Here is a 21,026-nt window from a genome sequence, read left to right as displayed (position 1 = left end):
TCTCTCTCTCTCTCTGTCATGAATAAATAAAGAAAATCTTTAAAAAAAATAGAATCAGTTTTATGGTTTGTCTCTCTATTTTCCCCATGATCATCTGTTTTGTTTCTTAAGTTCTACACATGAATGAAATCATATAGTATTTGTCTTTTTTCTGACTGACTTACTTCGCTTAGCATTATATACTAGCTCCATCCATGTCATTGCAAGTGGCAAGATTTCAGTAATATTCCATTGTATATGCATATGCCACATTTACTTTACACATTCATCTGGATATATAGGTAATGCTGCTATAAACATTGAGGTGCATTTGTGTCCTTTTGAATCAGTACTTTTGTATCCATTGGGTAAATGTCTGCAGTGAAATTGCTGTGTCATAAAGTAGTTCTATTTAAAAATTTTTGAGGAACCTCCACAAAATGCAGAATGGCTGTATCAGTTTGGATTCCCACCAACAGTGTAACGGGATTTCCCTGTCTCCACATCCTTCCCAACATCTGTTGTTTCCTGTGTTGTTAATTTTAGTCATTCCGACAAGTGTGAGGTGATATTTCATTGTACTTTTGATTTGAATTTCTGTAATGATGAGTGACATTAAGCATCCTTACATGTGTCAGTTATCTGTATGTCTTCTTTGGAAAAATGTCTATTCATGTCTTCTGCCCAGAAAATTGATTTTAAAAAACACTAATTATAAATTATTTCTTTCAAATAATTTCTTAAGTATAAGTCTAATTTGATGCCATGAGTGATTTAAAGAACTCACTCATATAGACACATATACAATTCTATTTGTCAGAAATTACACTGTAACAGCAAATTTATTCATGAACATGAACATTCTCTAAAAATTTGGGATAAATGAAAGCTGCTTCTGCTTGTTTTTTGTTGTATTTAAATTATTTATGATAATTTTGAGGATTTGATAAATTATATTTTCTGCTGTCTCTTATCTAATCTAAAATTGACTATTTTATTTTTGCTTTTTAAAATAACAAATAGTATATTAAGGCTATAAATATAGTTAATCAAGTTGATCCCAATTTTTCCATTTGTAGAGCTATTTGTTTTATTAAGATAACCTTTACTAAAAGTAACATTGAGAAAAATTATAGAATCAGTGATACCAAACAGATCATTTAAAACAGTTTTAATATGTATAAATTTTTCATATGAATAAAATGTAGAAATAAAACTCTGTGACTAAGAGGCAGATTATTCAACATATTGAGATGAGAGAATTGGGTACATATTTGATAATAAATACCAATTAATTAAGATTCACATTTCAGGGCAGCCCGGGTGGCTCAGCAGTTTGGCGCCTGTCTTCAACCCAGGGCCTGATCCTGGAGACCCGGGATTGAGTGCCACATCGGGCTCCCTGAATGGAGCCTGCTTCTCCCTCTGCCTGTGTCTCTGCCTCTCTCTCTCTGTGTCTCTCATGAATAAATACATAAAATCTTAAAAAAAAAAAAAAAGATTCACATTTCACATGGTGCATTTTACAAACCAAGTAAATGGGAAATTTTAAGCCAGAAAAAGAATGTTTATGTAAGCATTGTTAAAGATTTTTTTCTAAACATTGGTAAAATAGTATGACAAATAAACTAATGTATTGATAAATAATAATTATTAAAATAATAAAAGACAAAATATATGACTTCATAAAATTTTAGTGCTTGGGCACTTTAGGAAAATATGCCTTTTAAAGTATAATTAAACAGCAAGTTAAACACAAATATTGACCTAAATATAATTGTTAAATGATTTAAGCACACATAAAAATTGTTAAGAAAATTATTAAGTTTTTGATAGAAAAATGAATAAAGGCCCTAAAACATGTTCTCAGGAAAAAGACGTAAAATTATAATAAACTACATAATGTGTAATGATTATTGTTTGTTTTGCCCTGTGGTCCATGAACTACTCTCTACTCATTCCCAAAACCTCCCTAAATAAATTTATTTGTATCCATGATTTCAGTTATTACACAGATGGCCCTCATTATTGTATTTCCTGCTGAGAAGGTACTTTATACTTCAAATTATGCATGGACATAAGCAAGCAAATTTGAAAGTTATTTTTTCCCCCAAACACATCCAAATAAATTCTATGTTACTATCACTCTGAAAACTTCTCTTTATCTGTATCCTTCTCATGATAAAATCCAGAAAATGGAGTCATCCTTAACTCTACCCTTTCCTTCATTCTGACTTCACAAGACACCACCATCTTTCATCAAACACACCTCCAAATATTTCCATCTTTTATGTCAAAGATCTTCATATTTTATTTCCATGAATCCACAAGGGCTTCCTTTTGACCTGTTTTCCACATTAAAACTAGACAAAACCAAGAAAAACACAACTTTTATTTTTTTAAGTCACATCAATTATTGTCATTCTGTGTTTAAATCCCTTCAATTGCTTTTCATTTTGATTCAAGAAAAGGAGTTAAATAATACCTAACTTTTTTTTTTCTTTTTAATTGACCTACCTGTTGAGAAATAGATACACCAAAATTGTCAAGTCTTGCTTTCTCGGCTTCAGATGCACTCATCTTGCTGCCAAAAAACAATATTGTCTTCTACTACAAAGCCTTTTACACATTTTCTTCCAAACGCCTCTTTGCTCTTTTGTCTAGTAGCCTTTACTCCTGAATGAGTGTGAAGTTCACTGAGCTTGTCTCCTCAAGTTCACTTGAGGCAGTTTTACACAAACTACAAAGGAGGTTTGACTTCCCTATTGTGATCTCATATCATCTTGTACACTTCTTCATAGCACTAAACACAGTTGTAATTTTACATTTTCTTATGGAATTGTTTGATTCATTTCCATCTTCCTCATTCCAGTGTAAATTTCAGAAACTCACAGTCCATTCTTATCTACTAATTTTATATCCAATGTCTAAACAGTCACCCGTAAAAGATTAATTTAATCTTAGAAAATTAATTTTCTAATTAATTAACATTTGACCCACAAATGCATTTTGTGTACAAGAGGATTAAAAATAACAATTGAACTCCATTCTGTAAAAGGAAAATTGAATAATCACTTTTAGATATTGTTAGTGGGAATGAAACTTAGTGTATTTCTAGAAATCACACTGAAACACAATTGTGAAGAAGTTCATAAAATTTGTGCTAGTAATTTTATCTCACATGTTATAATTTTTAGAATAGCAAAAGATGCTACAATTGTCTAATTATTTGAAGAAAAATAAGAATGAAAATATCCAAAGGAAATATTCAGAAATACTGACAAAGTTATGAATGCACTTATACACATATTCACACACAAATAATAAAACATTATTGATGTTCAACATATGTTGAACAAATAATTTCAACATTATAGTGATGAAAGTAATGGAAACACCCTGAAGTTTTTATTGTTATTGTTTTGTTGTTATTAATTTTAGATTCTAGTATAGTTAACATAAAACTTTATGTTAGTTTCAAGTGTAAAATGTAGAGATTCAATAGTTCTATACATCACCCAGTGCTCATCACCCCAAGTGTACTCCTTAATCTCCATTGCTGATTTTACCCATTCTCCCCACCCACCACCCTTCTAATCACCATAAATTTGTTCTCCGTAGCTACTATTCCCTTTCTTGGTTTTTCTCTCTCTCTTTTTCCCTTTACTCATTTCTTGTTTTTGTTTCTTAAATTCTTCAGACGAGTGAAATCATACGGTATTTATCTTTTGCTTACTGATATATTTCACTTAGCATTATATTGTCTAGCTTTAACCATGTTGTTGCAAATGGCAAGATCTCATTCTTTTTTGTGAATAATAGTCCATTGTGTGTGTGTGTATATATATATATATATATATATATATATATATATATATATATATACCACTTCCTTATCCATTCATCTATCAAAAAAACATGTGGGCTGCTTCCATAATTGGGCTATTGTAAATAATGCTGCTATAAACACAGGAATGTACAAACCCCTTGTAATTAACAGTTTTGGGTTTTTAAGGGGTAAATACCTAGTAGTGTGATTCCTGGATCATACAGTAGTTCTATTTTTAACTTTGTGAGGAACATCTATATTGTCTTCCACAGTGGCTGCTCCAGTTTGCATTCCCATCAACACTGAACAAGAGTTTCTTTTTCTTCACATCCTTTCCAATACTTGTTGCTTCTTGTGTTTTTGATTTTAGCTATTTTAGCAGATGTAAGATGATATCTCATTGTAACTTTGATTTTCAGTTCCTTGATGATGAGTGATGTTGAGCATCTTTTCATGTGTTTCTTAGCTATCTGTATTTCTTCTTTGGAGATATGTTAGTTTATGTTTTCCAATCATTTTTAAAAAGATTTTATTTATTCATTTTAGGGGAGAGGGAGAGGGGGATAAAAGAGAGAGAGAGAGAGAACTCAAGCAGAAGGAGAGGCAGAGGGGAGAGAGAGAGAGAGAATCCAAAGAAAACTCTGAGCTAAGCATGGAACCCAACTTGGAGCTCCATATCATGACCTTGGGATCATGACACTGAGCTGAAACCAAGAGTCAGACACTTAACTGCCTGAACTAACCAGGCACCACCCACAGTGCCCATTTTTAATTGGATTGTTTGGTTGGGGTGTTGAGTTGTATCAAGTCTTATATCTTTTGATACTAACCTTTTATCTGATATGTCATTTGCAAATATCTTCTCCCTTTCCATAGGTTGCCTTTTAGTTTTGTTGATAGTTTCCTTTTTTGAACATAAGCTTTTTTATTTTGATGTAGTCCCCATAGCTTATTTTTGCTTTTATTTCTCTTGACTCAGGATACATGTCTAGAAAAATATTACTATGGCCGATGTCAGAGAGATTACTGCCTGTGCTCTCTTCTAGGATTTTTATGGTTTCAGGTCTTATGTTTAGGTCTTTGATCTATTTTGAGTTTATTGTTGTGTATGGTCTAAGAAAGTGTCCAGTTTCATTCTTTTGCACGTTGCTGTCCAGTTTGTCTAACATTATTTGTTGAAGTGACTGTCTATTTCCCATTGGATATTCTTCCTGCTTTGTGAAAGAGTATTTGACCCCATAATTGTAGGTTTATTTCCGGGTTTTCTCTTCTGTTGTATTGATCTATGAGTCTATTTCCGCATCAGAACCATATTGTTTTGAATACTACAGCTTTGTAATAAAACTCAAAGTCAGGAATTGTGATACCTCTAGCTTTTTATTTCTCAAAATTGCTTTGGCTAGGGGGCGGCGCAGGCGGAGCCGGGCGGGCGGCGGGCGGCGGGGTCGGTGCCCTCCTCCCTGCAGACCATGTTTGCCAAAGGCAAAGGCTCGGCTGTGCCCTCGGATGGGCAGGCTCGGGGAAAGTTAGCTTTATACGTCTACGAATATTTACGGCACGTAGGAGCACAGAAATCTGCACAGACCTTCTTGTCGGAGATCCGATGGGAAAGAAACATCACATTGGGAGAACCGCCTGGGTTTTTGCACTCGTGGTGGTGCGTATTTTGGGACCTTTACTGTGCAGCTCCTGAAAGGCTGAATTAATTAATTAATTAATTAATTAATTGAAATGGACTGTGAGTTTCTGAATTCACATTACTGAATGTTCACTTGTGAACATTTGAGTGAAGCAAAAGTCTTTCACGATTGCAGTGCAGCAGCTGCCCCGAGCCCTGTGCTTGGCGACTTTCCCCCCAAGGATGGGATGCCTGGGATGCCGGGAGGCCCCATCCCACTCGGGTTCTTTCAGGGTCCTCCGGGGCCACAGCCCTGGCCGCACGCGCAGCCTCCACCTCACAACCCCAGCAGCCTGATGGGGCCCCACAGTCAGCCTTTTATGTCACCGCAATAGGCAGGCGGCCCCAGGCCCCCATCAGAATGGGAAACCAGCCTCCGGGAGGAGTTCCTGGGACCCAGCGGTTGCAGCCCAATTCTATGGATCCCACCCGACAACAAGGGCACCCCAACCTGGGAGGATCGATGAGAGAATGAACCCTCCCCGAGGCATGGGGCCCATGGGGCCTGGCCCACAGCATTACGGCAGCGGCATGAGACCACCACGCAACTCCCTCGGCCCGCCATGCCCGGGGGTGACATGGGCCCGGGAGCTGGCAGGCCCTGGCCAAATCCCAACAGTGCTAACTCAACTCCTTACTCCTCCTCATCACCTGGTACCTACGTGGGACCTCCTGGTGGTGGTGGCCCCCCAGGAACACCCATCATGCCTAGTCCTGCAGATTTAACAAATTCCAGTGACAGCATCTACACAATGATTAATCCGGTGCGCCTGGAGGCAGCCGGTCCAACTTCCCCATGGGTCCAGGCTCGCACGGCCGGATGGGAGGCATGGGCGGCATGGAGCCACACCACATGAACGTATCGTTAGGGTCAGGTGACATAGATGGACTTCCCAAAAATTCTTCTAACAACATAAGTGGCATTAGCAATCCTCCAGGCACCCCTTGAGACCATGGCGATCTAGGAGAGAACTTCCTCCACTCCTTCCAGAATGACAATTTTTCTCCAAGCATGAGGATGAGCATGTGATCCCCTCCTCTTCTCTGAGACGCTGAGAGAGCCTGCATTGCAGGCAGGAAGATGCCAGAAATTATGCAAGACAAAGTGAGGTGTCATTACCCAGGAGCTGGGGGAGTGGGCATCTCCTGCTCCCCCTCAGCCCCAACCCCCTCCTCCAGCCCCCCATCCGTCCCAATTTTAGTTTCATGCGATAAAAAGCCCGAATTTGGGGAACCCTGGGTGGCACAGCGGTTTAGCGCCTGCCTTTGGCCCAGGGCGCGATCCTGGAGACCCGGGATCGAATCCCACGTCGGCTCCTGGTGCATGGAGCCTGCTTCTCCCTCTGCCTATGTCTCTGCCTCTCTCTCTCTCTGTGTGACTATCATACATAAAATAAAAAAATAAAAAAAAAATCTGTTAAAAAGCCCGAATTTTTTATTCCATAAAACATGAAGGACAAAACTCAAAATAAAAATATATTTCAAGTCCAAAAAAAAAAAAAATTGCTTTGGCTACTCAGAATCTTTAGTAGTTCCCTATAAATTTGAAGGTTGTTTGTTCTAGTTCTGTGAAAAATGCTGGTGGTATTTTGATTGGGATTGCATTAAACATGTAGATTGCGTTAAGTTGTATAGACATCTTAATAATATTTGAACTTCCAATCTATGAATTGTCACTTGTGTTTGCCTTTCCTCATACTATTGTGTCTTTAAGTGGGGGGACCCACTACCGCTTGGCCTCCCAGCTAGCCCAATGCTGAGTCAGCTGATTTTTAAAGATTCAGGCTCCAAGTCCTGCGGTTACACAAACTAACAGAATTCAGCCCATTTGGTTTAGAAGGCCAGACATTATGAGGATGCTGTTTCCTGTGTAGCTCCTGGGTGCTTTTCTCTCTATATAACATCAGATCCCTCCTTCCTGTGGGCAGCTCCCCACCATTGTTTCTGCCCCTCCTAACCTCTCAGATGTGGCTTTGGATTGTTGTCTGGTTATTGACTTGGACGTTATGAGTGATATTTAGTTGTAAATGTGGGACGGGGTGAGCTTAGGGTCCTCCTACTCTGCCGTCTTCCTGGATTCACCCTGAATTATTTTAAGAATTTTAATTTTAATAGCAAATTTAACAAATTGGGTAAAGTGACAAAGGATTGATTTTAAACATGGTAGAATTACACACACACACACACATACACACACAAACATACTAAGACTGAAACTAAAGTAATGTATGTTAAAATGTGAGCGGTAATATCTGCTTCGGATTTTTCAGTTATTACTTCTTTTTTATACATTTGTGAATGTATTTTTCAACAAGTAATACTACAGCTATAATTATAACAACTATAAATAGGAATCATTCAGATTTGGTATTTCACATTTCAGATAAGTTTAAAGAAACTGGTATAATAAACCAATGACAGAATCAATTCAACTTGCATAGGCTATTTTCTGGGGTTTTTTTTGGCTACGGTACTTTTCCCATTCTCCATGAATTCTTCAAATTCCTAAGAGGCCTCTGCAGATTTCCTAACAAATTTTTAGATTCATGTCAGCTGTACATTCTGATTTATACACATTTAAATTACTTAAAATCAGTGAAGCAAGCACAGTCATGATTGCTAAATGCCAAATCATAGAAACTCAGAATTATCCTTACTAACTCTTTTCATTTCATATCTTAAAAAAATGTTGATTGAGTTGGGTCAAAGAAATAGAGTTGTTCGGGATCCCTGGGTGGCGCAGCGGTTTAGCGCCTGCCTTTGGCCCAGGGCGCGATCCTGGAGACCCGGGATCGAATCCCACGTCGGGCTTCCGGTGCATGGAGCCTGCTTCTCCCTCTGCCTATGTCTCTGCCTCTCTCTCTTTCTCTCTCTGTGACTATCATAAATAAATAAAAATTAAAAAAAAAAAAAAAAAAAAGAAATAGAGTTGTTCTAATGCATAAAAGAATTAAGTTGTGGGAGAAGCTAGAGATAGTCTCTTTTCCATGAAGCCTCACAAATATTACGTGGCAATGTTTTCTCATTTCATCTTTTCAACTTACTTTATCCAGTGAAAATGGTATACAATGTTCCAGTTAGGGGAACTACCCCTATCTGGAATACTTTAAAATATGAGTTCTATTAAGATTCTAAAAATAGCCTTTTTCCATCAGGTTAAAAAATTGAGGTTAGATAATTTAATAACATAGTCCTTATAGATACACATTTCATGAGATCTAAGGAGCATTCTAGGGCCATCAGACACTGTTCTTTATTTCTGATGAGCTAAGGTAAAATCCGTTCCAGTTAACAAGATGTTATTTATCTGTAAAGACTGTTTTTTATTTTTGTTTTTAATAATTACAAGAAGAACATGGCAGAAAATAAGATTTAGGCTGTTCATTCCCAGCAGACAAGTTACTTACTACAAAAATTTCTCAGGCCTTTACTAATTTATCTAAGTTCTAATTACAGAAGTAACATGAGATCCTATGATGTCTATTATGCATGCTTTCTATTTTGTAATAGTTTTGTTAGAGAACATAGAAAGTTTCCCACTCAGTACCACAGATGAGAAAGAACAACAATAAGTATAATTGGATGCTGGAAGCTATCAGTGTCAATAAAGAAGGAATTTTAGGGATGGTGTGACCCAATTTTGTCCATGAATATCATTTTTGGATTTCCCTCCTTTTATATAGAGGAGTTAAAAATATTGCAGGGATAATGAAGGTTATTTCACAAAAAACAAAATTTTTAATTTATCAGGAAAATGCAACAAATCTACCTATATGCCCAAATTTATGGCTTCAAAGCACACAAACCAAAAATGAATAGAACTCTAAAGGAGTAGAAAAATTAACAATCACAGTAGGAGAATTTAGCCATTATTAAACAATGTAACCCAGTGATCAAAGAAAATGCAGAAAAAAACCTAAGGGCAAAGAAAGAAGGTTAAATAACCATCCTAAGCAGTTAGGTAAAGTGTAGTAAAATAATATGAAAAACATCAAGCACATAGAAAAGAATTTAACAAAATATGTAGATGAGTTCAAAAAATAAAACTATAAAAATGTAATAAAACAATTAAATATCCGAAGCTATAGATTTATGACAAAGGTTACAGTACAGAGTAATGAATAATCTATAGTCTTTTCAAGTAGTTATTTGGAAACACTTATATACTCACATGAAATTATCATCCCTCTAATTTACACTATTAAATAATCAACTCCAAATGTTATAAACTAGATCTGAATTCCCAGCAATAAAGATTTTATTTTTAAAAAAATTTATTTATTCATTCATGATAGACAGAGAGAGAGAGAGAGAGAGAGAGAGAGGCAGAGACACAGGCAGAGGGAGAAGCAGGCTCCATGCCGGGAGCCCGAAGTGGGACTCCATCCGGGGACTCCAAGATCACGCCCTGGGCCAAAGACAGGTGCCAAACCGCTGAGCCACCCAGGGATCCCCCAGCAATAAAGACTTTAAAAGAAAACATAGAAAACTGTCTATATGAACCCATAGGGGACTATTTGAAAAAGTATAACTTATTCATTCTGTTTATTATTATAAAAATATCAGAAAGCCTTATTAAGCTATTCAAAATCATAAATTTTGACCTGAGACAAGAGCCATGATATATTAAATGAAAAAAGGAAATAAAAAGTGTAAAACCATAGTAATCAGCATCATATGATATTGGCAATGAAAGAGACATACAGTTTAGTGAGATAGAATTAAAAGTCTAGAAGTAGACTTAATCTTTATGATCAACTGACTTTAAAAAAATAAGTATAAAATGCAAAATAATTCAATGGGAGAAAGTAATTTCACAGGATGGTGCTGGGAAAATTATGTATCTTCATTCAAACAAATATATATTGCAAAATAGAATAAGATAAAATAAATGAATCTGACATCTATACCTAACAACATATAGAAAATTAATTAAAAGGGGTGCCTGGGTGGTTCAGCAGTTGTGTCTGCCTTTGGCTCAGGGTATGATCCCAGGATCTGGGATTGAGTGCCACATCGGATTCCCACCATGGAGCCTGCTTCTCCCTCTGCCTGTGTCTCTGCCTCTCTCTCTGTGTCTCTCATGAATAAATAAATAAATCTTAAAAAAAATTAATTAAGAATAAATCGAAGACCTAAATGTAAATGCTATAGCTATTTTTAAAAATCTGGAAAAAAAGAGGAAATCTTGATGACCTTAGGTAGATAATAATTCTTAGTTATAATACCAAAAGAAAAAAATTGATAGACATTTTCAGAATTGAAAACTTGTTCCCTCAAAAAACACCCTTATGAAAATAAAAACACAAGTAATAGAGGAGAAAGTTTTTCAAATAACGTATTTGGTAAATAAAGTGTATCTAGGATATATAATAATTTTTATAACTTGAAAAATAAGAAAGAATAACAACAGGCATACTATTAAATATATGTTTTACAAATAAGAAGCACTAATGGCCAATAAACACACTAAAAGACGCTCACCATTATTAATTAAGGAAATGCAAATTAAAAAACAATGGAATAGTATTAGTTACCCAATAGAATGACTATAATAAAAAGCTAAATGAGAACAAGTATTGGCAAAGAAGTTTAGAAACTGACATCTTCATGTAGCTCAGATAAGAAGTTAATACATAGGGCAGCCTAGGTGGCTCAGCAGTTTAGTGCCACCTTGGGCCCAGAGTGTGATCCTGAAGACCTGGGACTGAGTCCCACATTGGGCTCCCTGCATGGAGCATGCTTGTGTCTCTGCCTCTCTCTCTTTCTCTCTCCTCTCATCTCTCATGAATAAATAAATAAAATCTTAAAAAAAAAAAAAAAAAAAGAAGAAGTTAAAACACAAAAACTACTTTGAAAAATAATTTGGTAGCTTTTTAAAAAGTTAAACATAGGGGTGCCTGGATGGCTCAGTGGGTTAAGCATCAGCCTTAAGCTCAGGTCATGATCCCAGGCTCCTGGGATGGAGCCCCACATCTGGCTCCCTGCTCAACATGGAGCCTGTTTCTCAGTCTCCCTCTGCTGTTCTCCCTGCTTATATGCTCTCTCTGATAAATAAATAAATAAATAAATAAATAAATAAATAAATAAATAAATAAATCTTTTAAAATAATTATCAAATGCCTTTTAAAACAAGTTAAGCATAAAGTCTCCATGTGATTCAATGATTTTCCTCCTTGGGATCCCTGGGTGGCGCAGCGGTTCGGCGCCTGCCTTTGGCCCAGGGCGCGATCCTGGAGACCCGGGATCCAATCCCATGTCGGGCTCCCGGTGCATGGAGCCTGCTTCTCCCTCTGCCTGTGTCTCTGCCTCTCTCTCTCTCTGTGTGACTGTCATAAATAAATAAAAATTAAAATAATAATAATAATAATTTTCCTCCTTAAGAATTTAACCAAGAGAAAACATATCCATAGAAACACATTATGTGAATGTATATAGTAGCATTATTTATAATAATCAAAAAATGAGAATAATATACATGTTCATCAACTGATACACAGGAAAGTAAAATGTGGTATATATATATATATATTAGAATGACTCAGCAACCATTAGGAATGGGCACAGAGACTAAACTACTGCTACAAAATTTTTGATGTTTTTGTCGTTTATCTTAGTGAACCTCAAAAACAGTATGCTACATGAAAGAAGTCAGTAAAAACAATCCAAGTGTTGACCAGTTGATAAACAGACAAGTAGAATATAGTATACCTCCATGATAGAATATAATTTGGTAATAAAAATGAGTGAAGTACTGATATATGATACAACAAGATGTACCTTGAAAGCAGTATGCGAAGTGAAAAAAAGGCATCACAGAAGACTACATATTACATGATTGCATTCTATGAAATGTCCAGTATAAGTAAATCTATAGAGTAGGTTAAAATTAGACATTTTCTATGGCTTGCTGTTGACAGTAATGGTGGTGGAGGTTGAGGGGGAAAATGGGGTTACAGCTAATGGGTATAGGGTTTTTTTGGAAGGGTGGCAAGAAGTTTTAAAATTGTTGTGACAGTTGCACAACTCAGTGAATATACCAACTGAATTGTATAATTAGGTGAACAATATGGTTTGTAAATTATATTTTAATAAAGCTATTGTTAAAATGTTTTACAATGTAAAATAGTTCTGAATGATATAAATATGTGCACAAGTAACTATTTCCCATCCTACATTTGTCTATGGGAAAGCAAATGTCTCTGGCTTGAATCTGAACTCAGAATTCCCTGTATTCCAAAATTTTCAAATTCTACTGGTAGATTTATCTCAACATAATCTCCAACTCCCTCACAGTCCCTTCCTGGACATCAGGTTAACTCCTGCAAAGCTAGGAGAGCGAAGAGAGGCCATTTAGGTCTCTAGCTGGCTTTATGTTCATTTTGTTGTTGTTGTTTATACTTTCTTTTACTCTTTTGATGCCAGACAGCTTCCTTTAGCCCTGCTGTATCAACGGACATCTTAAGGCCTCTGGTTCATGTGTTGTCTGGACCTCTCTAGCTTATACCAAAATCAGGAAGTGGCCTTTTCTCTATATGACTTGGTTTGTTTTGTATTTGTTTTTTTTTGTATTTGTTTTTTTTTTGTTGTTGTTTTTGTTTTTGTTTTTGTTTTTCAGCTCTGAATAATAAGTACATCATTCATAGCTAAAATTTGCTTTGTATTGGCACTGGTATCATTCTTCAAAATTTTGAGTGGGAAATAATATATTGTTATTACCAATGACTGTTGAGGCATCTATTTAATAGTCTTCTTTTAAAGATAACATTTCTTTTCATCTGTCTAAAGGGTAAAAAGTTTGAAATTTTTGCTATAAAAACATGCATAAAGTGTCAATGGAGCTAAAGAAGGATCATTAGACTTAACATAGGAGAGGTGATGACTTGACCCAAAGAAGCTTTCAAGAAGAGAAAACAATTGAGTTAAGTCTTGAAGGAGTAAGGCATCTCAAAATATCAATTGAGAGTTGATCTGTTGAGTTCCACTTACTTCTTTCATAAAATCGTATTCTGTGGCTTTTAACTTAGTCATGCTCTTATTCTATGTTATCATCCTTGAGGAAATAACTTGTTGGTCTTTATCTACCTTTTTGCAAAGTTCGTAATCTTCATGTGCCTGGTTCCAGGGTCCCTGTTCTGGCTGCTGTATGATTAAAGGGTCTTCATGTATTGATGCCAACAGAGTCAATACACAGCAAAAACTTAAGTTTGATTTAACCTAGGGAAATGTGAATGACAAAACTGAACAAGTATTAAGTTTGCATAACAAGTTTCTTTTTAAACCTGCCCATATATTAGATATAGAATCAATCTGTACTGTATGAAATTTATGTTAGTATATGTGGCCACCATATGTAGCCTTTTTAATTTTTTTAAAATAATAAATGCAGGGGATCCCTGGGTGGCTCAGTGGTTTCGCGCCTGCCTTTGGCCCAGGGTGCGATCCTGGAGTCCCGGGATCGAGTCCCGCATCAGGCTCCCGGCATGGAGTCTGCTTCTCCCTCTGCCTGTGTCTCTGCCTCTCTCTCCCTCTCTATGTCTATCATAAAAAAATAATAATAAATAATAAATGCAATATATATGAATTTAGTATAAGACACACCGCTATTGGAACTGACCCCAGAATATAATATCATTGGACAAAAGCATCTTTGAATAAATTAGGAGTGCATCTCAGTGTAGTCATGTATTAGCTATGTCATTTTTGAACATGTTATCTAAGCTCTTTGAGCTTAAATTCCTGATTTGTTAAAGGAGGATAGTGATGCCTACTTCATCTTGTCTGTGTCAAGTTCCAGTCATGAAACCAGAAGCCACCTATTTTACCAGTCGGAAGAGTTTAAAAGCTTAAGCAATTGTTGGAAAGTCTGAGGAAATGAAGATCAGGGAAGCCAGCCACCATCACCAATGAACAGAGTAGAAAACCCAGAAAGAAACTCAAAACTATATGGTTAATTAATCTTTGAAAAAGGAAGAAAAAATATGCGATGGGAAAAAGACAGTGTCTTCAACAAATGGTGTCAGGAAAACTGATCAACTACAAGGAAAATAATGAAACTGGATCACTTTCTTATACCACACACAAAAATAAACTCAAAATAGATTAAAGACCTAAACGTGAGACATGAAACCATAAAAATCCTAGAAGAGAACACGGGAAGTAATTTCTCTGACATCAGCCATAGTAACATTTTTCTAGACATGTCTCCTGAGACAAGGAGGGGAAAAAGCAAAAATAAACTACTGGGACTACAATAAAACAAAAGGCATCTGCACAACAAAGCAAACAACCATCAAAACTAAGAGGCAACCTACTGAAAGAAGATACTTACAAATGACTTATCTGATGAAGGGTTAGTATATAAACTATATGAAGAACTGACACAACTCAATATCCAAAAGCCAAATAGTCCAATTAAAAATGGGTAAAAGACATGAATTGACATTTCTCCAAAGAAGACAGCCAGATGGCCAACAGACATATGAAAAGATGCTCAATGTCGCTCATCATCAGGGAAATGTAAATCAAAACTACAGTAAGATATCATCTTAAATCTCTCAGAATAGCTAAAAATCAATAACATAAGAACCAGTAAGGGTTGATGAGGATCTGAAGAAAAAGGAACCCTTTAATACTGTTAGTGGGAATTCAAACTGGTGCAGCCACTCTGGAAAAGTGTATGGAGGTTCTTCAAAAAGTTAAAAATAGAACTTCTGTATGATCCAGCAATCACAGTATTGGGTTTTTAACCAAAAAATACAAAAATGCTAATTACAAGGGATATATACACCTCTCTGTTTATAGCAGCATTATTTACAATAGCCAAATTATGGAAATAGTCCAATGTCCAATGATAGATAAATGGATATAGAAGATATGATGTATATACAGAATGGAATTTTTCATGCATAAAAAAAATGAAATCTTGCCATTTGCAATAACATGGATGACTCTTGTTAATGTAATGCTAATGAAATAAGTCAGTAAGAGAAAGATAAATACCATATGATCTCATTCATATGTGTAATTTAAGAAACAAAACAAATGAGAAAAAAAAAAGAGAGATGGAAAGGGATAAACCAAGAACGACTCCTAACTGTAAAAAACAAACGATGGTGAGCAGAGGGGAGGTGAGTGGGGGATGGGTGAAATAGGTAATGGGGATTAAGTCATGCACTTACCATGATGAGCACTGTGTAATGTGTAGAACTGGTGAATCACTATATTGTACACCTGAAGCTTATGTGACACTGTATATTAACTATACTGAAATGAAAATCAGTCTTAATAAAAAAATTTAAAAGAGAAAGAAAATAGAAGCCACTTTATATTACCACTTAAGAAGGGCTTTAAAGTCTGAACAATTGTTAGAAAGTCTGAGGGAATGAAGGTCAGAGAAGCCAACATCACCAATGTCAGTCAAAAGCGAAAAGATAGATGATCATGAGAAGCTTGGCCCAAAGCCAGGTTTCAAGATATATGGCAAAGTATCTCTGGATGGTCTCAGCCTATAGTTGTGATGCAGGTTCTTCTCAAGAAGCTCATCTGAAAGTCGCATTGAATCTTGCATCTTCCAGGAGCTCCTGGAAGATAATAATCTGTTTTTCCTGTCTCAGACAGGATAATAATCTGGAAGATAATAATCTGGAAGATAATAACCTGTTTTATCTGGAAGATAATAATCTGTTTTTCCTGTCTCAGACAGGATTCCTTACTTCAAACTCTGGGTGAGAACTACAGATGCAAGTGAATTTAGTGAAACTTAGTTCCTAGTATTTCTTGAAGTTGAGGAGAATTTAGATGGTGGTGATGCCGATGTTAACTCTATAACACAACTCAGCACTGGTTATTGAAAGATAAGATTAAAACATAACATTCTGTAGCCTCACATGCAGCACAGATTTAATAAATGGTGGTTATTATTATGATGTAGAGTTCTAAGGTATTATATTCTCCCAAAGCAACCTAATGTACACATACTTACTAATTATATACTGGAAAGACTTCCAAAATCCACTCTAACATTTACTGACACTTCTATACCAGTTCTGTATGCCAATTTCTTCCTGTCTTAAATTAAATAGATATTTTAGAGGTACAGGAAAAATTGCCTCAGTTATGATTTCAGAGTATTTTCATATATTAAAAAAAACCAAGGCTTATTCTTTCAGCATATTTTAACCACCATTTCCAAATCATAAAAAGAAAAAAAATCTTTCAAATATCCTGAACTTTAGTAGGAAACTGCATATTAATGGTTACATTTATAATATCTGAGGAAAGTTGAAGAGGGCATTTTAAATCCACTGCCCCTAATTCTTTCAATATTCTTAACAGCTAGCCCATTTATTCTTCTTTATTATGAGAATCCCATTAATACCAATACATTCAATTATTTCAGTGAAATGTTTAAAGCACTTTTAAAATAAAGGCTGACTTCAACTCTTTTAGAGGAATTGTAGCTAACAGTAAAAAAAAAAAAAAAAAAAAAAAAAAAAAAACAGAATAGAACTGATAATAGACTTCACACAGCACACCTTTAGCAGTGCTCTATAATTAGCAATTTAATTGTAACCTGCACTTCAGAAGATATCTAGAACCCTATATTCGACTTACAAATAATAAAGTGAGCTCTAATTTCATAGTGAATTATTGACACTTGCAAAACAACAAACTATGCTTTCTCTTAACCTTTGAATAAATTAACAGTATTAGCTACAATTTATAAGATGATATAACAAGCAGAGTTTTAGGTATGCTAACTAATTTTATGTTCGGAAAAGTTATGAGGTAGGTACTATTATGATCAAGTCCTTTATACTGATGAGAAAACTGAATCAGAGAGGTTGAAAATCATTTACCCAAGTGTAAAAAGCAATCAAGGGATGGAAGTAGGAAATAAGAAATGAATATGGTCAATCTGATGCTAGAACCAACTTTTCTGATCAGTGTGTTTCTGAGATAAAGGATAGCAGAGCTCAGATTCTCATTATTCATATGCATATACTCAGGCCATGTTTTCAGATTATGAGTATAAAATCTCACTATGATTAGAGAGCTGTCAAAACTACTGCATTTTAATATCCTAAGTACCTATGGTATCTTTAGATAGAATTTAATATAGGCTTACTTTATAATATGGCAATAAGTAATAAAGTAGGGCAAAATCAGGATGTGAAAGAGAGAGAAAATGGTGAGAAGGTACTAGAGAATGTTATTTTACTTACAGATATCCCTGTTTCCTGACAACTTATTTACTCTTAGTATCAAAAGAAAAAATGAGGGTGACTTAGAATTGTTGACTTTTAGAAAAACTGTGTCTTGTCCAGCTGATAGCCAGGACACAATGAAATCACCTAGGAGCTATGGCCAAGCTGCTAGACCTCTGTGATCTTCACAATAAGTAAACTTCAAACTACTTCAAGTTATCAATTAATTGGAATACACTGGATGTAATTTCTTAGAAAACCAAAGGAAAATTGGTTAGAACACCAGAGACAATTTTGAGACTTAAAAAAATTTTATGTGAGAAAAAAATAGAGTTGTTCTTTTAGGCAGGATTCAAGCTTCTATAGCTAAAAAACTAGAAATGAGGAGCTAATGTGTTAAGTCTAGTGAAATGATTTCATCACCTATATTCAACTTCTGCATAGCATTATTATTATATGATAAAATATAAGGTGGGTTAATTAGAATTATCAAGATCTTGCATAATTTTTGAACACAGGGGCTAAAATATTAAATAGTTCACTCTTTTTGATGCCACTGTGTTAGAGAGACTCAAGATATTCTTAAAGTGTGACCCATGAAGTTACTAGCGGAATTGGAGTACTGATTCTGAGCAGAGAAGATTTTTTAGGACTGTGAAACTTCTGTAAAATAGTAGATGCACATAATTATACATTTGTCAAAATCCATAGAATGCACAAGAATGAAATGTAATGTAAATTGTGGACTTTTGAGCAATGACGTATCACTGTAGTTTTATCAATTGTAATGAACATACCACAATAGGTTGGGATATTGATAGTTGGAGGAGATTTTATATGTGTGAGAACAGGGAGTATATGGGATCTCTGTCCTTTTGCCTGTTAACCAAAACTAGTCTTAAAATATAAAGTTTATGAATTAATAAGACTATACTAATGGAATCACAGAGAAGCTTTTATTACATTTACATTAGCAATTCTTCTCAATACTTTTTTTGTGGACTTTAAATCATAACATTTTAGAATTAGGAAAGACTTTCAGGAAATATTTAATTCAGTTTTTTAAACTTGACTGCAGACATTCTGAGATACCATCACTTCAGATGTTTATTTAATAACAAATACCTAGGCTTCATCCAAATCTTAGAGAATCAGTTTCAAAGACAAAAGGGGCTCATAATTGCATTTTAACATTTCCCAGATTGATTCATATATGCAGTACACTTTGATAGCCACAGATATGGCACAGCTTCTCATATGAATTATAAATAAATTGAGATTCAGAAAATTCAAGAGATTTTACCTATTTCCATAAAACTAATTAAAGCAAAGGGCAAAGTCACTTCCTTAAATCATTAGCTTCCTTTTCATAGAACCTATATCCATCCAACAGTATAATATAAATTGAAAGTTGACTTAACAAATATTTAGTAAGTAGAGACTGTAGGTAGAGATGATATTCTAAGAAGCATGGATATATCAAATATTTAAAGAAACAGTTCACCAAGATGTTAATAAATTTGTTCCAGCTATTCATGCTAGATTGTTTTAAGATACAGTATTTCTTTGTTTTCATGGAGTAAATCTTTAATAACTGAACAGAGGACTACGTATTCAACAATTAAGGGGAGGGGAAAAGGAGTTATGGTAGACTGACTAATTTCATTGATTGAGGTAATGGCATCTCTGCATTTCTACCCTTTAGAAATGTCTTTATGAGCTAATATAAAATAGATCTAGAAAGATATTAAGAATTGGAAAACCTCAGCGCTCAATTCAGCTCTGTTAGTTGCTACTATTTATAGAAATATCTTGGGCCCTCCTTAATCCCAACACCCAGTTACCCCATCTCTCCACCCACCTCCCCTTCTGCACATGATGAGATGAACACCGAGTGTTATATTTTATGTTGGCAAATTTATTTAAATAAAATTAAAAAAAAATCTCCTGGGGAAGAATGTAGACCTTCTGAATGGCACAGACTTACTTATTTATTTATTTTACTATATACTTACCTCCTTCTAGAATGGTTTCTGATGTAGGATAGATATGCCTTAAGTATCAATGTCATTGAGAATAGCAATTCCAAGTCATGACTCCCAATTTTAGAGGTCTGTTGATATACAAAGTACCAACACTTTAGAAAAGTGGCTCCTTTCCTATTTTTGGATTGCAAAATAATTTTGAAAAAAATTGTAGATGGCATTTTTATTCCACCTTTATGGCTTTAGGAATTTCAAAATTCTTTCCCCCTTTTTCCCCCTCTAGAAGACTTCCTTTCTTTTCCTATTCTTTCCTTCTCAAAGAAAGCAAATGTGATTTTCCAAATAACCAATGAATAATTAGGTATATTAATCACTATAAACGCAAGGGAGCTGTTACAATTAGGTTAAGATCGCTTACATAATTAACAGTAACTCATCATTTCTCTGTTTTATACCATGAATAAGATAGACTTTTTTTAAGATTTTATTTATTTATGAGAGAGAGAGAGAAAAGAGAGAGAGAGAGAGAGAGAGAAGCAGAGACACAGGCAAAGGGAGAAGCAGGCTCCATGCAGGGACTCAATGCAGGGCCTCCAGGACCACGCCTTGGGCCCAAGGCCGTGCTAAACTGCTGAGCTACCCGGGCTGCCCAGATGGACTTTTTCTAGTAAAACAAATATCATCAAAATATACCATGAAATGCACTCGTTTTTTAAAATAAAGCTTTAATTATGTGCTTATATAACATGTGCAGAAATTGCTCTTAAAGGAAACACATTGAAGATTTATTTTGGAAGTTTTAGGAATAATTCTTTGGTAAAAATTAAACCAGATCACAATAATAGCTAAATCCTGAGGTAATTTTTTTCCAGGAGGTGGATGAATCTAACAAGATTCCAAAAATGAAAGTGTTACAGATGTAATGTTCCAGAAATATATAGAGAGAAGACTAAGTATATGTCTTCTCTGGACCCTTTCTTTACTATTATACTTGATAGGAGCAGGATTTCCTCTTGAGTGGTCAGATTTCAACCTGTACTGTATTTTGTAGAGTTGACAATAAGCATACCTCATTCAGAATCTTCCAGAGCTATGTTCCTCTGTTCATTGTGAACGATTTAAAAATCCTAAAATTAAAGAGAAAGTAGCAAAATATAGGATAGATTTAGAATTGTTACATCCAGGAAATAATGAAAAATCAAAGTAATATACAAGAAATTTAAATATTTTGTCACTATAAATTTAATTTTATTCTGTATAATTTCTTACAATTTCCAAACTATCACAATGTCATTTATAAGTTTATATATACTTCCTTCCTAGTTATTCAAGAATTTATGAATAAA

General features: G+C 35.1%; 2 pseudogenes; one reads left to right on the top strand and one right to left on the bottom strand.

The window, feature by feature from the left end:
• LOC100687454 overlaps nucleotides 1–2,559 on the bottom strand; it is a 70,843-nt pseudogene extending 68,284 nt beyond the window's left edge.
• Nucleotides 2,560–5,266: 2,707 nt separating this feature from the next.
• LOC100686735 lies at nucleotides 5,267–6,516 on the top strand (annotated as a pseudogene).
• The last annotated feature ends 14,510 nt before the right edge of the window (nucleotides 6,517–21,026 follow it).

Source organism: Canis lupus, chromosome 4 (assembly GCF_011100685.1).
Source record: "Canis lupus familiaris isolate Mischka breed German Shepherd chromosome 4, alternate assembly UU_Cfam_GSD_1.0, whole genome shotgun sequence".
In the NCBI taxonomy this organism is placed as follows: domain Eukaryota; kingdom Metazoa; phylum Chordata; class Mammalia; order Carnivora; family Canidae; genus Canis; species Canis lupus.
This window is presented reverse-complemented; position numbering and strand designations above follow the sequence as displayed.